The sequence below is a fragment of the Trichomycterus rosablanca genome, chromosome 15 (assembly GCF_030014385.1).
Source record: "Trichomycterus rosablanca isolate fTriRos1 chromosome 15, fTriRos1.hap1, whole genome shotgun sequence".
In the NCBI taxonomy this organism is placed as follows: domain Eukaryota; kingdom Metazoa; phylum Chordata; class Actinopteri; order Siluriformes; family Trichomycteridae; genus Trichomycterus; species Trichomycterus rosablanca.
The window spans coordinates 30,206,790-30,227,426 of record NC_086002.1 but is presented as its reverse complement, the minus strand read 5'-3'; the positions used below and the strand labels follow the sequence as shown (position 1 = coordinate 30,227,426).

At 37.8% G+C, this 20,637-nt stretch overlaps 1 protein-coding gene and 1 pseudogene across 1 annotated transcript in view; both read left to right on the top strand.

Moving 5' to 3' along the window:
• Positions 1-20,637, top strand: part of LOC134328691 (NACHT, LRR and PYD domains-containing protein 3-like) — a 1,194,473-nt pseudogene that overhangs the window by 961,452 nt on the left and 212,384 nt on the right.
• LOC134329357 (uncharacterized) overlaps positions 1-20,637 on the top strand; it is a 29,399-nt gene that overhangs the window by 2,356 nt on the left and 6,406 nt on the right. The gene's annotated exons all lie outside the window — the stretch shown is intronic.

Here is a 20,637-nt window from a genome sequence, read left to right as displayed (position 1 = left end):
AACGGATATCTCAGCAAACATGGAACAAACTACAATCAAATTTGTTTAAAAAGTTTTTCTGATAATATTTAATTTAATGTTATTTTGTAAATGTTAGATGCATTTGCGTTAAAATGCTAAGGAAGTGCTGAGAGAGCTTCTACAAAGTGCATGAAGCTGAGGTGTAGTAATTACCCAGTGGCATGTACTATCTAATACTAATGTATTACATCCTACAGTATAGTTACAGTAAGTATTCAAAAATTTTGAAAAATTAACAATTTAATGTTAATTTTTTATTTGATTAATTAATTACTGTACCTATATTGTGGAACTTTTAATTTGTATTGTGGTTGTAGTAACTAGTGCAGATGCTTAGTTAACTACTACATCCCTCATCATAAGAAAATTTTCCTTTTTCGTTTTTGTTAATTTTTTCTCATAATTTGATTACTTACTGTACCCAAACTGTAGGACTTTTAATTTGTACTGTGACTGTAGTAACTAGTACAGGGTACTACTTTCTCAATTTTTGTAATTTTTTTTTTAAATATTTGATTCATTAATGCACCTATACTGTGGAACTTTAAATTTATATTGTGGATGTAGTAACTAGTACAGGTGACTTGTTAGCTATTACAACCCTTGTCATATCAAAATTTGCATTTTTTGACTTTTGTTAATATTTCACATTATTCGATTACCTACTGCACCTACACTGTGGGACTTTTAATTTGTATTGTGGTTGTAGTAACTACAGGGTGGGCCATAAGTTTCCATACATAGGAAAAATAAACATTTTTATTTTTTTATAAAAAAACATTTGTATTTATATTATATGCTGTACATGACTGCCATTGTTTTGGAAACCTGGCCATCAGTATGATTTCAATTTATTGCTCTTTATTCAAACGCATTTTTCTGAAATATAAAAAATAAAATGTAAAAAATAAAAAATTGAATTGTGGTTGTAGTAACTAGTACAGGTGACTAATTAACTACTACAACCCTCATCATATCAACATTTGCATTTTTTATTTTTGTTATTATTTTACATTATTTAATTAACTTTTGTACCTATACTGTGGGACTTTTAATGTGTATTGTAGTTGTAGTAACTAGTGCAGATGCTTAGTTCACTACTACAACCCTCATCATATCAAAAATTGTGTTTCTGGATGTTTACTGTAACCATACTCTAGGACTTAATACAGGTGTATTAGATAGTACATGCCACTGGGTAATTACTACACCTCAGCTTCATGCACTTTATAGACGCTCTCTTAGCACTTGCTTAGCATTTCAACGCAGACGCACCTAACATTTACAAAATAACATGAAATAAAAAATGAACAGAAAAACATTTTAAACAAATTTGATTGTAGTTTGTTCAGTGTATCAGTTCATGCAGTGTAATAAAATTTTGGATGTTTATTAGCCGAGAATGAGCCGAAAGAAAGTCAAATGTCCAATAACTTTACCACTGTCCTAACACCTACTTATTTTACGAATTCTTACACAGATGAAAGTAGGCTACATACTACAAAAAATATTTTATAATAATTTTAAGGTCAAATTTATTTATTTAAAGAAAGATTAAAATGAAACCACTGATCAAGCGCCAACTTCAGCTAACGCGTTAGGGAGCGTCATAAAACTAACAGAAAAACGTAGGAAACATTTCATCTGCACTTATTACAGAGAAATAAATCCATTAAAGTCTTTTAATATATTGAGGAATCATGTCAAACTATTTTTTATAAACACATGTTAATGTCCCTCACAACCTACAAAACTTGTTTCATAATTACTGCTTTTATTTTTGTATTATTTTTATTTATAGCTAAGATCAATGAATCCATAACAAGTGTATATAAGGGATAAATCAATTAAACTCAGATGTAATTTAATATAATAAAGTCAAACTATTTTTAATATACACATATTAATATTCCTCACAACCTACTAAACTGTTTTTTTTATAGATATTGCTTTTATTTTAATTTTATTTTAATTTACAGTTAAAATCAGTAAATCCACAATACTTTTATATTGTAACTGAAAAAATCTATTAAACTTTGATATGATTTAATATAATAAAGTTTAACAATTTTTAATATACACATATTAATGTCCCTCACATCCTACAAAAGTTGTTTTATAGATACTGTTTTTATTTTAATTTTTTTTTAATTTATAGTTAAAATTAATAAATACATATTACTTTTATATTTGACACAAATGAATCTATTAAACTCTGATATGATTTAATATAATAAACCCAAACTATTTTTTTATAAACACATATTAGTGTCCCTCACAACCTACAAACCTATCAGGGAGGCTAAGAACAGATATAGGAGGAAGCTGGAGTGGAAACCCTAGCAGAACAACATGAGGGAGGTCTGGAGTGGAATGAGGACCATCACCGGCTTTAGGTCCAGCAATAACAGAGGAGCAGAGGGCAGCATGGACAGGGCCACTATTTTTAATATATTTTTAATATACAAACTTTTAATTTTTAATAATTTATTGTTAATATACATATTTTTAATATACACATAATAATGTACCTCACATCCTACAAACCTTGTTTTATAGATACTACTTTTATATTTGTTTTATTTAAAGTTAATATCGGTAAATCCATAATAAGTGTGTATCAGAAATAAATCTATTAAACTCTGACATGATTTAATATAATAAAGTCAAACTATTTTTACTAAACACATATTTATGTCCCTCACATCCTACAAACCTTGTTTTATAGAAGCTACTTTTATTTGTATTTTATTTTAATTTATAGTTATGATCAAAAAAATCCATAATACTTTTATACTGAAAATAAATAATTCTTATAAACAACGGTTGTAGGTTAAACGAATGTTGAATATTAAACTAACTTTACCGCTTGGTTTTGACAGCAGCAGTGAGCAACTTTTCTGGTACCTGGTTAAGAAAAGGTTGAATACAGATGATTTGTTGTTTTGTTTTTGTACTAAATGCAGGTGAAAGAGGATCAGCAGCAGCTGCGGGTGTGGATTTAATTTAAATTCTTTAACAAGTTGAATGTTTAATTAAATGTACTTTAGTTATTACGTGACCTAGTTTAATGTTATTCTGTTTCAGAAGTGTGCATGATGCTCAAATGAGCTAAACTTGATTGAATGTATGTAACGGGTAGGAGACGAAAGGACAGCATAATGGTAGGTGAACTATAGGACACTAGGACCCAGCAGCACTGCTATTAACAGTAACATCAGGACCCAGCTGCATTAGTAGCGCTTATTAAATTCACCTGAGGCTCATTTGAGTTCTCAGTTCACTGAGGTGTGTGTGGAGAAAATTTACTGAGTGTAGGGTTCGTTTGTTATTGATTTGGCTTGTTAGAAAAGGGATTAATAAAGCCTTCTTATAGTTGAAACTTAGTGTTGCATTTGTTTTAGCTCTACTTTTTGTTTTGTTTGACCTGCCTGCTTGGAAATGGACATAAACTCCATCTCTGAAGGTTTGCAGTTGTCCAAACCAGAATCAAACCAGTATCTACCAGTATCTCTGCTGCTGAGGCAGCTAAAGTCACAGCTTGTGGAAGACCAGTTAAAGGCCTTGGATAACCAGTTCCTTTTTATCTTGACCCCAGTTGGCGTTCATATGAAATCTCATTACTGCTGTCGAGGTGATTAAAGGCAAAGTTTAGTAAGTAATTGTTTTATATATTATGCAATATTACTTTTAGTCCAGTTTCTTAAATACATTTATACTAAGGGGGTGGAAGGAACTTGCCTCAGTTTATTCTTATTTGAGTTGTTTTTTTGTTTTTTATAATAATGTGGTGTGGTAATAACCTTCATGGCTGTACCTTGTAATCGTGAGATGCTGGGAGGGTTTACAGATGGCAAACATCTGCAGATGTCTTGAAAATGGGAGCAAGTGCTCCTAGTTAGGGTCCTGTTTTGGTTTTCAAAAAGAGAGCACATTGCAGGATGGCAGCATGGGCCTGGCGGATACCTGCACTTGGGTGAAAGTTTGGTTTGGGGGTTGTGGGTTGTGGGTGGATTGGCAAAGTAATGTAATTGGAGGCACCATGTTAACATGTATAAAGTAAGATTTTTTTCAAACCATGCAACTACGTATATTATTAACCTTAAATAAATAGTTACTTCTAACAAATGCATTTAAGGTCAGATATTCTTATTACTTTCAATTCAGTGTCCCTAAACAATAATAACATAATAGTTCATCAGTAGAGCTATTTGGACATAATTTGGCGCTATAGCTGCAGTTTCGTGTTTTGCTCAACTGGTGCACACACAGCAAAATCCTCAGTGTTAAATCAACTCTGTAAGTGTTCATTTTAACACTTAAAGTGTTTATATAATTCTCACTGGCTAGAGTTATTTTAACACTCTTGGTAGTTTTAGTGTCAATCTAGTTACTCTATAGTGTTAATTAGCTAACTAGCTGTAGGGCAGTGATAGCTCAGTGGTTAAGGTACTGGACTAGTAAACAGAAGGTTGCCGGTTCAAGCCCCGCCACCACCAAGTTGCCACTGTTGGGTCCCTGAGCAAGGCCCTTAACCCTCAGTTGCTCATTGTGTAAGTCGCTTTGGATAAAAGCGTCTGCTGAAAATGTAGAGTGTGGAGTGTGGCACCAGGTGTCTTCAATATTATACCTTGTCACAATATTCTAATTTTCTGAGATACTGAATTTGGGGTTTTCATTAGTTGTCAGTTATAATCATCAACATTAAAAGAAATAAACATTTGAAATATATCAGTCTGTGTGTAATGAATGAATATAATATACAAGTTTCACTTTTTGAATGGAATTACTGAAATAAATCAACTTTTTCATGATATGCTAATTTTATGACCAGCACCTGTATATATATATATATATATATATATATAATTTCATGATGGGGACCCCTGCCCTAGAGCAACTCACTCAATTTTAGAAAGTGAATCCTACATTTAATAAAATGTTCAATAAACAGATTAAGTAGTTTTTTTAAATCAAATTCTAGTTATAGTTCACATGAAAAGAATACATGTCAAAATAAATACATACCATGTTGTCCTCTTGTTTATCCTCTTGTTTATCCTCTTGTTTATCCTCTTGTTTATCCATTCGCTGTAAAGTTTAGTACACATTTGAAATATCAGTAAAATAATTTTGCTTCAGGTCAACAAACAAACAGAAAAAAAAACCCAGATGAACCTAAATGTAAGTGCGTGTTATCACAGAGCTCATGGTGCACTTTACCCTCCCCCACCCCACTTAGTTACACGCGGGAATCTACATTTTAGGAACACCTGAATTTAAAGGTATCCAGTACAAAACCATCACTGACTGTAGACTCAAACTGCTAAAACACATGATTACATTCACACCTGAGTGTGTTTTCTCTACATTTAAACCCTCATTTGTTTAAATACCAAGTCATGCAGGTGAAAAACGAGGTGAAAGCATCAGTATGTGTTGTGTGTTGGACGGATTAAAGCTCTGAGTACAGCCTGAGTTTACAGTTGAATAGAAGAGTAAAACAGGTCTTACCTGCAGCAGCTTCACACTTTCCTCGTGCTCCAGTCTGTTCCTCTCTCGGGACTCCAGCTCGTGCCGCTCCACACAGCGCTGATGATGCGCGCGCAGCCTCTGAAACCTCCGTGTCTCGCGCGCACCGAGCATGATTATAATGATGCGTTCACGGTGCACAGAGAAAGTGCAGAACTGCACTCGTGCGTTTATGATGGCGGGGTGTTTTATCAAATGTTTCAGTGCCAATTTACTTCTCATGAAGTTAATCACTCTCCCATAAAATCATTACCCAAACACAGCTTCAGAGACACTTTATTAAACGCTTTAATGTGTTGTAGAAATCTGTACATTAAAGAAAATACAACATTCTTTTTAATAATATCAATTATCAGGTCAGGGGATGGCTTAATTAACTCAGAAGGAGCTCAAATTGTTGTATGACTTCAAAATAATTACTAAAACAAAAGAGGGCTGAGCAGTTCTCCATTTCAGAATAAAATATATTCATACAGATCAAGTTAATAAACAATTTCAGTGTGTCATGAATAAAGCATTAGTAGTTCACAGGTGCTTAATTGCTCTCTCTCTCTCTATCCCCTCCCCCACCCTGACTCTGGACCTGTTATGCTCTGGATCTGAAGATGCACAAACCAGTGTGACATGAACGCAGTATGAAATGTCTTACCACAACACTACACTATATTTAATGCTATTTATTTTTACTGATGCTTTTACATCAGATACAGTAGATAACAACATATTGTGCTAAATAATTTAGCATGAACTACATGTATAGAACAAATGGATACTTCTGATCAAATTCCATGTTTTACTGATTTTGTAAAAGTAAGTAAAATAAAAAAAGAAAAATAAGTTTACACATTCTCTACAGGAAACAAAGTGCTGCACATTTTAATGCATGATTACTTTTTACTTGCTGAATGTAAGTACTAGGGAAAAAACACAATGTGCCTGGTATAAAAGTAATAATGCATTAAAAAGCTAACTTTTTTTTTCTTTTAGTTACATACAGAAAAAATATTGTTAAAATTTCTATCCCATAGAAGAGACATTAAGACGTTTAAACCAATAACAAAACATGGAATTCAGCTAGCTGTGCCCAAACCACTGCGTATTATGTATTTATATAACATGTAGGACATCTTTATAGTGTGATTTGAATATTTGTGCTCTGTCATTCAATTTGAAAAGAGAAAACCTGATCCTGAAGTTTACTTGGAAAGCTTATGTTCTTGCCCCTCCCCCACACCCAGTCCTGCATAAATGTAAAAAAATTGCATAAATTTAAGTCGCTCTGGATAAGAGCGTCTGCCAAATGCCATAAATGTCAATGTAATTTGATTATTACTGTTGTATATGTATACATAACAGTAAATGAAAGCAGTAGTATTAATTAAACAGTACATACAAAAAATCCCCAGATGTGGAACTGCATCGTCAAACATTTTAAAGTATGAGAACCAAGCAAGTTAATCGTTATTCTATCCCATAATTCAACTGGAGCTGCAAGGATATTCAAAGCAGAAGATGAAAAATGTCAGAAAGCAGGGAGTTGGCTGTTTACAACCAAAAAAACAGCCAACTTAATCCAGTTGATCACTAGACCAATGTCCTCCTCAGTGGACATTTTCCTGCTCATTTATTTAAAAAAACCATTAAATACCCTGATGTGTGAAAACTGTACATTTACCATCCTAGGTTGGTTTGATGGTTATTCACCACCCACTGATAGGTACAGATATTTACCATGCTAGATATCTATCGGGTGGCTGTGATGCATTGGCAAGCTCTTGGATCACAGCTCTGAAGAGTTGATAAATAGTGATCAAGTCACTCAAAATGACTAAAGAGTTTCACTTGGTCAGCTTTTCAGTCAGTCAAATAAGGGTACTTCCATCAGGATGTGAAAGGGCTTGGACCCATGGGTCAGTCCGGCCTCATCAGAATTGGGTGTAACATAGATGCTTTGACAAAAGAACATGCTAGAAATGGCTGATATAAAAAGGGGCAGTGGAAAAACATGGACATATGCATGGGAATGACCCGTGTTGCATTTTTGGCTAATTATTGTCATGTGTTTGTAGGGCGGCACGGTGGCTTAGTGGGTAGCACTGTCGCCTCACAACAAGAAGGTCCTGGGTTCAATCCCAAGGTGGGGCGGTCCGGGTCCTTTCTGTGCAGAGTTTGCATGTTCTCCCCGTGTCCGCGTGGGTTTCCTCTGGGTGCTCCGGTTTCCTCCCGCAGTCCAAAGACATGCCACCAGGCTAATTGGAAACACTGAATTGTCCTATAGATACCTAGCCGCTAGATGCACAAACCAGTGCATTGTAGTGCCGGTCCAAAGCCCGGATAAAATAGGGAGGGTTGTGCCAGGAAGGGAATCCGGCGTAAAAACTGTGCCAAATCGATGTGCGGATCATGATCCGCCGAAGAGCTGACCCCGCAACCGAGCGGGAAAAAGGCCCAGGAGAAGAAGAAGATTGTCATGTGTTTGTAAATACATCTTTTCGGATGCAACAACTCTTTTTTTATGTGTGTTTAGTTTTAATCTGAGAAGCAGCCTTTGAAAATGGGTATCGTTGAGTGTCATCTTTGTCTGAAGTACCTTTCGTGGTTGACCCAGCACCTAAAAAGGATTTGCAGTTCTCCCAGGGGCTTTAGTAAAGTTTAGTACTTGAAATTCTAAGTGCTGACCTTAAGAAAACATGGCAAGTCTGCATGGATTTTGCTCGAATCGTTGTCCAGATAAAAAATACTTTGGAATGAATGAACGGTTCCAAATTTGAGTATGTTTATCTAGAGCCTCTGATGACAATGTAGCCGAAATGTCAGACTCGTCTGACCTTTCTAGAGCCTATTTGGACACGTTCCAATTCCAATATATTCCCATTCAAATCCCATAATAACTTTTTGGACACCACTTGGGTCGTTTGACTTAAAACTCAACTATGTGGGCAGTCAACACCTCTAGAAGTAGTCTGAAAAATCTGAAAGGTCTAGGTCCACATGAAGATTTTTAAGGCCTTTCAGTATTTCTCCTCCTTCACTGAGAAAGGCATAAGGCCAAGGTGCAAGTCTGCATGGATTTTGCTCGAATCGTTGCCCCAATAAAAAGTACTTCGGAAAGCCCGAACGCTTCCAAATTTGAGTATGTTTATCTGGAGCCTATGTCGACAATGTTGCCAAAATTTCGGACCCATCGGACCTTGCTACCCCGTTTGGACACGTCCAAATCCCAATTTATTCCCATTCAGATTTTTACACGCTCTATGTAACACTGCTTTGAAAGGTCCGATCGACTAAAAACTCGAATGTGTGGGCTGTGGACACCTCTAGAAGCAGTGTGAAAAATCTGGAAGCCCTAGGTCCACTTGAACATTTTTAAGGCCTTCCTGTGTTTCTTTTGCCTGACTTTGAACCATTTCTAAAGGTTCCAGAACCTCTAGGACAACAAAACTTGTTTGCATTACAAACTACGAGTTTTCCCGAGTGTAACCATACCAAATTTGTCTACCTAAGTGCCCAATAAACATGTTAATTTAGTAGCTAAACGTTATAAAAACGGGGCGATTTTCCGCGATTTCCCTCAAAAGCAGCTCAAGCTGCTGGTGTCAAACAGCATCTACTCATCGAGACAAATCTATTGATATGTGTATTTTGCATGTTGACCACCGGGAAGTATGAAAAACGAGTGTCATTAGCATTCGTTTGCTAACGTAGGCCTCATAGGCTTGGCGGAAATAAACAGTAAAACACAGACACCGGGACTCGATTGAATCGTAATCTAGGAGTCCTCCCGAGTGCATGGGTACCAAATTTGTCCAACAAAGTGTCCGATAAACATGTTAATTTAGTAAAAAAAAAATTATAAAAAACGGGGTGATTTTCGGTAATTTCCAGCAGAATTAGCTGCCGTTTCTGGTGTCAAATGACATCTTCTCGTCAAGACGAATACATTGGTATGTGTTTCGTGTCTGTAGACCAGGGCTGCCCAATTTGGGGCCCGCGGGCCAAATTTGGCCCGCCGTCTCTTTTTTTTGGCCCACCTGGCTAGATCAAAGTAGCACCTACTTTTGTCAGTGGCTGGGAATTTCTTTCACTAGGTGTTCAACTGCTTATAACGCTAGCTGCAAAAAACGTGATATATTTTAATTTAATGCAGTATTAAAATTAGGGCTGGGTGATTTTTACGATTAAATCGGTTAATTCGAATGAACGTTATCACGCGATGTTAGAAATGTGACAATCGCGATATTTCACATATTTTACATTTTAATTAAAATACCAACATGTCACGAGGCAGAAACTGACCAGACGCTCACGGAATATAAATCAGGGAAAGTTTAATATCAAAAGGGCAAAAACAGTGTACAAAATCGGAGGATAAACAGAATGGCAGCGAAAACCAAAACAGTTAAAACAGTAAATGGAAGACAACAAGGGCCGTACACGGTAACGGTTAGATTCAGAAATAAAGACCGCAAACACGAGCAGCAAAACTTCATAACGAGACTCAAACAGAAGAGTTTAAATAAGATTCATGGAATCGAACACAGCTGAACTGAATCAAAACTCCCAAGCATGAGGACCGATCAGGATTGGCTGACCTGGGACATGTGACAGTCACGTGACAGCATGTGGTAGCATGGGAATTGTAGTCCATATAGTTAGAAGTAGACTCTGCCCCCTCCATCCACCCCCCATCACAAGAGGACCAAATCAAAGCTGAGCTGAGTGATTACTTGATGCCCCCAGTGTAGATACTGATACAGACTCACTCAGTGGTGGAAACAGCACAGTAAACAGACTTGTGTTCCTTTGAAGAAACCTGTAAATAACTTTTTGTGGTTTTGCACTTTTTTAATGTAAGGAGGTTCTGCTGAACATTATTTTAAGTGAGTTGTTTGTGAGCTGTTCCTAAAAAGGAATTAAGATTTCTTTTTTGTTTTAATTATTGTTAATTGTTGTTATATTGTTATTGTTATAAAGTTTGAGTCCCTTAAAAAGATTATAGGTGGTGCTGTTACTATTTTTACATTTCTGCAGTCTTTTAAATTAAAATGCAAAAAAAAAAAACGCAATCAGAATCCTTTTTTTTTTTTTTTTTTTTTTTTTTGCAATATCGCCCAGCCCTAATTAAAATAACATAACATTTTAGTTTTGGCCCGTGGCCCTTTACTGAGCTAAAAGTTTGGCCCCTTATAAGGAATTATTTGGGCACCCCTGCTGTAGACCCTTGGGAAGTGTGAAAAATAAGCATTTGGGCCTTCACTACTGTATGCTGCTTATGGGACCCCACTCAAGTATTCAATATATTGCAAATGGGATGACTTTTCACTGTCCAAAAGCTGTATATTTGTCATGCCTTTATTATATTGGAAATGGGATAAGTTTATTTTCATTTTTATTTGGTCCAAAACCAGTATAGTATGACCAAAACCCTTAGAGATTTTTTGGTCCAATTTTTTTCAAACTTGCACCATAGGTTGAGGAGGTGTAGACTTAGAGAGGAACGCAGATTTGGAAGACCTACCTCGCTCCAAACCTGAGATCTGACATTCCCATTTCCAATAAATCGCATAGGTAAAAAATATACTGGTTTTGGACACTGCAATTCGGACCATTAAGCCATGGATAGTGACTGAGGGACACGTGTAGTATGTATACAGTGTATCACAAAAGTGAGTACACCCTTCACATTTCTGCAGATATTTAAGTATATCTTTTCATGTGACAACACTGACAAAATGACACTTTGACACAATGAAAAGTAGTCTGTGTGCAGCTTATATAACAGTGTAAATTTATTCTTCCCTCAAAATAACTCAATATACAGCCATTAATGTCTAAACCACCGGCAACAAAAGTGAGTACACCCCTAAGTGAAAGTTCCTGAAGTGTCAATATTTTGTGTGGCCACCATTATTTCCCAGAAGTGCCTTAACTCTCCTGGGTATGGGGTTTACCAGAGCTTTACAGGTTGCCACTGGAATGCTTTTCCACTCCTCCATGACGACATCACGGAGCTGGCGGATATTCGAGACTTTGCGCTCCTCCACCTTCCACTTGAGGATGCCCCAAAGATGTTCTATTGGGTTTAGGTCTGGAGACATGCTTGGCCAGTCCATCACCTTTACCCTCAGCCTCTTCAATAAAGCAGTGGTCGTCTTAGAGGTGTGTTTGGGGTCATTATCATGCTGGAACACTGCCCTGCGACCCAGTTTCCGGAGGGAGGGGATCATGCTCTGCTTCAGTATTTCACAGTACATATTGGAGTTCATGTGTCCCTCAATGAAATGTAACTCCCCAACACCTGCTGCACTCATGCAGCCCCAGACCATGGCATTCCCACCACCATGCTTGACTGTAGGCATGACACACTTATCTTTGTACTCCTCACCTGATTGCCGCCACACATGCTTGAGACCATCTGAACCAAACAAATTAATCTTGGTCTCATCAGACCATAGGACATGGTTCCAGTAATCCATGTCCTTTGTTGACATGTCTTCAGCAAACTGTTTGCGGGCTTTCTTGTGTAGAGAGTTCAGAAGAGGCTTCCTTCTGGGTTGACAGCCATGCAGACCAATTTGATGTAGTGCGCAGCGTATGGTCTGAGCACTGACAGGCTGACCCCCCACCTTTTCAATCTCTGCAGCAATGCTGACAGCACTCCTGCGCCTATCTTTCAAAGACAGCAGTTGGATGTGACGCTGAGCACGTGCACTCAGCTTCTTTGGACGACCAACGCGAGGTCTGTTCTGAGTGGACCCTGCTCTTTTAAAATGCTGGATGATCTTGGCCACTGTGCTGCAGCTCAGTTTCAGGGTGTTGGCAATCTTCTTGTAGCCTTGGCCATCTTCATGTAGCGCAACAATTCGTCTTTTAAGATCCTCAGAGAGTTCTTTGCCATGAGGTGCCATGTTGGAACTTTCAGTGACCAGTATGAGAGAGTGTGAGAGCTGTACTACTAAATTGAACACACCTGCTCCCTATGCACACCTGAGACCTAGTAACACTAACGAGTCACATGACATTTTGGAGGGAAAATGACAAGCAGTGCTCAATTTGGACATTTAGGGGTGTAGTCTCTTAGGGGTGTACTCACTTTTGTTGCCGGTGGTTTAGACATTAATGGCTGTATATTGAGTTATTTTGAGGGAAGAATAAATTTACACTGTTATATAAGCTGCACACAGACTACTTTTCATTGTGTCAAAGTGTCATTTTGTCAGTGTTGTCACATGAAAAGATATACTTAAATATCTGCAGAAATGTGAGGGGTGTACTCACTTTTGTGATACACTGTATATATACAGTATATATATATATATATATATATATATATATATATATATATCAGTGGCGGCTGCTGGTCTTTCAAAGAGCGGAAGCTCATTGTTGGCTTATATCATAAAATTTTTCCATTTATTTATATATAAATGTATAAATTTATGTATAAACAGTTTGTCTTCCGACTTCACTCGCAAAATCCGTGATGGTACTGAAGCTCCCAGCGACAGCTGTCAATCAAAACGGGATTCAGCCTTTCGACTGATCCTCCAATCATCTTGCAGAAGCTCAGCGTCCAGACCCAAAATCGTGGCATTTATCCAATGACCGGCGAGTTTCGAAGTCCTGCCCATGCAGCCCCATAGAGGCAAAGAGACGCTCAGCTTCTGCGGGTAAATGCATTGACGCTCCGGGAATGTATGAGTTAAGTTAACAAAATCGAGTCGATTTCTGATAAGTAGCTGATTCTGAACGAACTCGTCTTCGAGATGAACATGTTCTAACGCATTTGTAGTCAATGAAATGTTAACACAACTGTACATATTTGACCATTTAATTTTTGACATTTTAGGGGAAGCTGAGCTTCCCTTGCAGTCTTACAGAAATCGCCATTGATAAAATTCACGCAAGATTTGAATTTGGCGCCATTTGTGCGGTACAGTGTTGCCAACAAAAAAAAAAAGACAGTGTGACCGCTCACAGTTCAGGGTTATTAAAAATGGAGCGCTACACGAAAGAACAACGCGTTTTCATTGTTGAGCAATATTTTAAAAATAATGAAGGTTTGGCAGCTACAGTTCGCAATTTTCGTACAAAATATAGTCGGAATAGTGATTTAACTTCATCAACTGTGAAGAGATTAATTAAAAAATTCAGGGAGACTGGATCAATTAGTGATCTTAGACACTCTGGCCGTCCTTCAACAAGTCGTTCAACACAAAACATCGAAGCAGTTCGTGAGAGTGTTGCTGAGAGTCCAGGAACATCAATTCGGCACCGTGGTCAAGAATTGAACATTTCCAGAAGCTCTCTACAGCGTATTCTCACGAAAGATTTGAATCTTCATGCTTACAAAGTTCAATTGAGTCAAGAACTGAAGCCTACTGACCACGCACAGCGAAGAGAGTTTGTTGAATGGATTTTGGAACAACAACAAGTGGATGCCGATTTTTCGAACAAAGTCATTTTCTCATTTTCATCTTGATGGCTTCATTAATTGTCAAAATTGTTGCATTTGGGGTTCAGAAAATCCACGAGTGATTGTTGAGAAACAAATGCATCCACAACGTGTCACTGTTTGGTGCGGATTTTGGGCTGGAGGCATCATCGGACCATTCTTCTTCGAAAATGCGTCTGGTCAGGCAATAACAGTTAATGGTGCTCGCTATCGCGACATGATAATCCAGCTTTTTGTGCCTAAATTGCAAGATATGGATGTGGACGACATGTGGTTTCAACAAGACGGTGCCACATGCCATACAGCCCGAGAAACAATTCAATTACTGCATGAGTCATTTCCTGGTCGTGTAATTTCCCGTTTTGGTGATCAGAATTGGCCGCCCAGATCATGCGATTTAACGCCGTTGGACTTTTTTCTTTGGGGTTTTTTGAAGTCTAAGGTTTATGCCATCAAGCCCACGACCACCCACGCCTTGAAGGAGGAAATTGAGCGCTGTATCAACGAAATTCAGCCACATTTATGCAAAGCGGTTATGGAAAATTTCGACAAAAGAGTGCGGATGTGCCAGCAAAGCCGTGGAGGCCATTTACCCGATATGCTATTCCATACATAACCCTATACTGTATACTTTATGAATCAATTAAAAATTTACAATTTTTAATTAAAAACCTGTGTTCTCTATCAAAATTACTTCTTGCGTGAATTTTGGGACACCCTATATAAGTTCTACACTGTTCAAGCTCCAAACTTAAAAGTTAATCCTGCGCTTGTAATTAATATAGAGTATCTAGATTTTTACTGTTTTATTTTGTTTATATTAAAATAGCGCTTGTGTTTCCTAACATAAATCCCTGCTTGTTCCCGAAGTCTGTTACTAGGAAACCTGTGCTACTGGTGTCAGAACTAAGCGCGTTTGTGTTTGTATGATTTGTGTAAATCCTATTTATTTAAAGTATCCTCCAGACCACCCAAGAAAGATGGAGGGCCCTGCTGAGTAATTTTAAGGGAGTTTTTCCTGCCACAGTCGCCCTCGGCTTGCTCAACAGCGGGTTTTGTATCTGTTGGTCCTGGATTTTGTAAAGTTGCTTTGAGACAATGTCTATTGTAAAAAGCACTATATAAATAAAATTGACTTGACTTGACTCTGTAATTACATTGTCAGGCTACATACAGACAACATGGGCGGTGTCTGAGGGCCGGGGGAGGCCGAGGCACTGCCATGGATTGGCGTCCTGTTGGGAGTGTGTTTGTGTATTATGCCCAGTGATTATGAGAAAACCAGACCCAACGTGACCCTGATCAGAATACAACAAAATATGAATACTAAATAATAAAAATAAGCAAAAATTAATAACTTTAATAATTTCATTTATTTTTTATATTTTACCAGCACTTTATTATGTCGGGGTCATGGTGGCACCTGACCGACTGATAGCTCTTGTGCAAATTTACTGCAGAATCACCATTACTAAATCAATAAAGACTAATAATATTAATAATAATAATATTAATAATAATAATAATAATAATTATTATTATTATTATAATTATAATAATAATAATAATAATAACAATAATAACAATAATATAATAACAATAATAATTAAAAAAAATAATAAAAATACAATAATAATAACAATACTAATAATTTTTATTAATAATAATATTAATAATAATAATAATAATAATAATAACACACACAAACAAATATACTGTTTATTCCAGTATGAATACTAGTTCAAAACAGATTTTCTTCCTGTACAAAAGCAGACATGGTGTCATGTGACTGAAACAGCCAATCAGAAAATTTTCCCGTCTTGGCCAATCAGAAAATTAGTTTGCCAGGTCAGCCATTAAATAAAATTTTAGCTGCAGTACCGGTGTCCGAGCTATAGGGGAGCACTATTTCTGAGTTTACTATCTTACTGAGGACATTTGCTGAAACTTCTACACGTGACTCATTAGGGTCATAGGAGCCTATTCTAGAATTTTCTTTGTGCGGACCAGGCAAAATGTCCTCACAACGAAGAATGACCTCACAATGCTGGTGTTCTGTCAGGGGTTGGTCCTCACAAATATATAAAGACAAGAAAACACACACACACACTCACACACACAAACACACACACACACACACTTAAACACTCACTCACACACACACACACAAACACACTCACACACACACACTCACACACACTCACTAACACTCACACTCACTCACACACACTCACACACACACACTCACTCACACTCACTCACACACAAACACACACAAACACTCACACACACACTCTCTCACACACACACACACACACTCACTCACACACACACACAAACACTCACACACACACTCACACACTCACACACACAAACACACACACTCTCTCACACACACACACACACTCAAACACTCACTCACACACACACACACACACACACACACACACTCAAACACTCACTCAACTCAAACTCAAACTCAAAAGAAGCTTTATTGGCATGACAAATAATGACATTCGTATTGCCAAAGCAAGTTACAGGGAAATATAAACAATAAAAATAAGAAAGAACAAAAATATACAGAACAGCTACATGTGCAAAAAATATAGAATAGAATAAAATATTAATAAAAACAGTGCAAAATAATAACAATAAAAAGTATAATATTTACAATAATGAGGTAGTAAAAACAATCAGTTTGTGCGTGTGTGTGTGTGTGTGTGTGTGTGTGTATGAGACATGGTCACCCACTGTCCCTCACCTGGTGGCAGGTGTGTGTATAGAGTGCTGCTAGTGTGCAGCTCTCTCTGTGCTCCCCCAGTAGGTGGGGCAGTTTGTCGGGGTCTGGGAGGGAGGTGAAGTTGGGGATGATGTTGTTAAATTTAGGGAAGAATTGGGAGCGGACGTGGTGGTACTTGGTACACCGGGTGAGGAAGTGCAGCTCCGTCTCTACTGTACTGAGAGTGCAGTGCTGGCACAACCTCTCCTCCCGGGGCAGCCAGGACCGGGTGTGTCGCCCCGTCTCCACGGCCAGGTCGTGTGCGCTCAGTCTGTACCTCGTCAGGGTGTTTCTTAATTTAGGGTCGGATACTGTGCTCAGATAATCTGCTGCACTGTAGTGTCTGTTTAGGGCCAAATAACACTGCATTTTACTTTGAGTTTTAGTTTCAGTTTCCCAATAATTCAGATATTTAATTCTGAGTTTTTTTGTAATTTGATTTATTCTAATTGGGTTTACAGATTTCTCCTGTTCCTGAGTCTTTATTGTGTTAGTGTGTGTTAGTGGTGTGTCAGCGTGTGTTATTACAGTGTCTGTGTGTGTTAGTGGTGTATCTGTGTGTGTTAGTGGTGTATCTGTGTGTGTTAGTGGTGTATCTGTGTGTGTTAGTGGTGTGTGGGTGCAGTGACTCAGGACCAGTTGGATGAGGGGACTGGTATGTTTGCTCAGCTCTTGGTGTTTCAGGGCTTTATAATGATAAGTTTGGGGGTCGCTCTCATTTAGATGGTTCCAGAAGTTGATTGCTCTTCTCTGTATGTTTATAATTAGTGGAAATCGGCCTAATTCTGCCCTGCACGCATTGTTCGTGGTGTGTCTGTGCACCTTTAGGATGCTTTTACAGAACTCTGTGTGCAGGGTCTCTAATGGATGTTTGTCCCAATTATGGAATTGATGGTGTGTAAGCGAACCCCAAACTTCACTGCCATATAGAGCAATCGGTTCAATTATTGATTCAAAAATTTTAAGCCAGATTCGAATCGGAATTTCCACGAATGTTTGACGTTTTATGGCGTAGAAGGCCCTGCGAGCTTTTTCTCTCAGTTAATTTACTGCCGGATTAAAGTTTCCTGTGGAACTGATGTTTAGTCCGAGGTAAGTATAATCTTTAGTGTGCTCAATTTCATGGTGTCCTAATTTATATGTGTGTTTGGTTCCCTGAGATCTGGCTCTTTTCTGGAAGGTCATAATTTTGGTCTTTTTGAGGTTGACGGTCAGGGCCCAGGTCTGACAGTACTGCTGCAGCAGGTCCAGTTTGTGCTGGAGACCCTGAGCGCTGGGGGACAGCAGGACCAGATCATCTGCATACAGCAGGAGTTTAATCTCTGAGTCGTGTAGAGTGAGACCGGGCGTGGCTGAGTGCTCTAACATGGAGGCCAATTCATTAATATAGATGTTAAATAGAGTTGGACTTAAACAGCAGCCCTGTCTCACTCCACGCTCCTGAGAGATGAGATGTGTTCTCTTACTGCCGATTCTTATTCCACACTGGTTTTCTGTGTACATGGATTTAATAAGATCGTATGTTTTACCCCCTACACCACTCTCTAACATTTTATAAAATAATCCTTCATGCCAAATGGAATCAAAAGCTTTTTTTAAATCAATAAAACATGCAAATATTTTAGAGTTATTTTGAACTACATATTTTTGGATCAGGGTGTGTAGGGTGTAAATATGATCGGTAGTGCGGTAATTTGGTAGAAAACCCATCTGACTTTTACTCAGGACGTTGTGTTCGGTAAGGAAGTGTAATAATCGTGAGTTAATTATACTACAGAATAACTTCCCCAGATTACTGCTCACACAGATGCCCCGGTAATTATTAGGGTCGAATTTATCTCCACTTTTGTGGATCGGTGTTATGAGACCTTGATTCCAGATTTCAGGGAAGAAACCGACACTCAGAACCAGGTTAAAGACTTTTAACATCGCCAGGTGAAATTTGGAGCTGCTGTGTTTGATCATTTCATTCAGGATCCCGTCAGGTCCTGATGATTTCTTTGTTTTTAGTTTTTTAATGTTGTCTTTAAGTTCCTGCTCAGTAATGAGAGAGTCTAGAGGATTCTGGTGGTTTTTAACAGCCCGTTCCAGTTCCTCTAACTTACTAATAATTTGATTTTGTTCAGGATTTGAATCTAATTCTACATTTTTAAAGAGTGATTGGAAATGGGTTGTCCAGATATCCCCATCCTGAATGGCCAATTCTTCCTGTTCTCTATGTTTTAATTTGTTCCAATTGTCCCAGAATTGATGTGTGTTGATTGATTGTTCAATAACTGTTAGTTGTTTTTGGGTGTACTGAGCTTTTTTGGTTCTGAGTGTACGTTTATATTGTTTGAGGGTTACACAGTAAAGAAGTCGTGTGTTACTGTTGTTTGGGTCTCTGTGTTTTTGGTTTGATATTTTACGGAGTTCTGTTCTTAACATTTGACAGTCTTTGTCGAACCAGCTGTCATCTTTTGTAGATTTAGGTTTTGATTTAGATTTAATTTTTAATTGAGCTTTATTTGCTGTATTTTTAAAGATCTGATTAATATTTTTAACTGCCTGATTTACTCCTTCTTTACTGTGAATGTACGCAGTGTCCAGAAAGTTATCTAAGCTAGTTTGGATTTCTGTGCTGCTAATTGCTTTCTGGAATTCTTCTGCGCTGTTCTCGGCCCATCTGTAGGATCTGGGGATGTTGTACAGCTTACTGGGCCGTGTGTGTGTGGTGGGGTTAGTTTCTGTCTTTTTGATGAACACAGTAATTTGGCTGTGATCAGACAGAGGGGTTAGAGGTTTAACAGTAAATGCACTGAGAGAGAAAGGGTCTAAATCTGTTATTGCATAATCTACTGTACTATTACCAAGAGGTGAGCAGAACGTGAATCTTCCTAATGAGTCCCCTCGTGTTCTACCGTTGACGATGTACAGACCTAAACTTCGACAGAGCTGCAGGAGGTCTTTACCATTTTTGTTAATAACATGATCATAATTGTTTCTGTGGTTTAGGTTCGAATTGGTATTAAGAATTTGGTTGTTATTGATGAATCTGTTTCCCTGTTCATTTATAATATCAGGTTGGGTTCCTGTTCTGGCATTCAGGTCTCCACAGACGAGCACGTTTCCCTGGGTTTGGAAATGGCAGGTCTCTCTCTCCAGCTCTGAGAACATGTCTTCAGAGTAGTATGGAGACTCTGACGGAGGGATATAAATGGCACAGAGAAACAGATCCTTCTGTGATGATAGTATAGTTTTGTTTATTTTTAGCCAAATGTGGTATTTTCCAATTTTCATAATGTTTATTAGCGTGTGTAGGTGTGATTTGTACCAGATTATCAGACCTCCTGAATCTCTGCCTTGGCGCACTGTGCTAAGTTTTTGGGAGGGTAAAATGATTTCTCTGTAGTCACGGGGACAGTGGGTGACCATGTCGGCCTTGCACCATGTTTCCTGTAGGATGATGATGTCAAGGTTTTTAATGTGTGTGTGGAAGTCAGTGTGTACGCTTTTTAATCCGAAGGCTGAGGAGCTCAGGCCTTGGATGTTCCAATTACTAACGGTAAGTGACATTGTGCAGTTGCAGTGTATAGTGTTTAAAATGAGATAAACTTTGTAAAAATATCAGATTTTTTATTTATTTTTTTTTATTTTTATTTTTATTTTTTTTGTGTTTATACATATGTATATACTTATGTTTATCTTTAAATATAGATATTTATATAACTGTATATATGTGCATATACATTTTGTAAAATTTTTTCAAAGTGGTTATTATTCTGTCCAGTGTTTTATTTTAGTTAAGTCTATTACAGATGTACTGTAGTAATTGTCTGATCTCACCCATGTCGTTGTGTTGTGCTGGTCC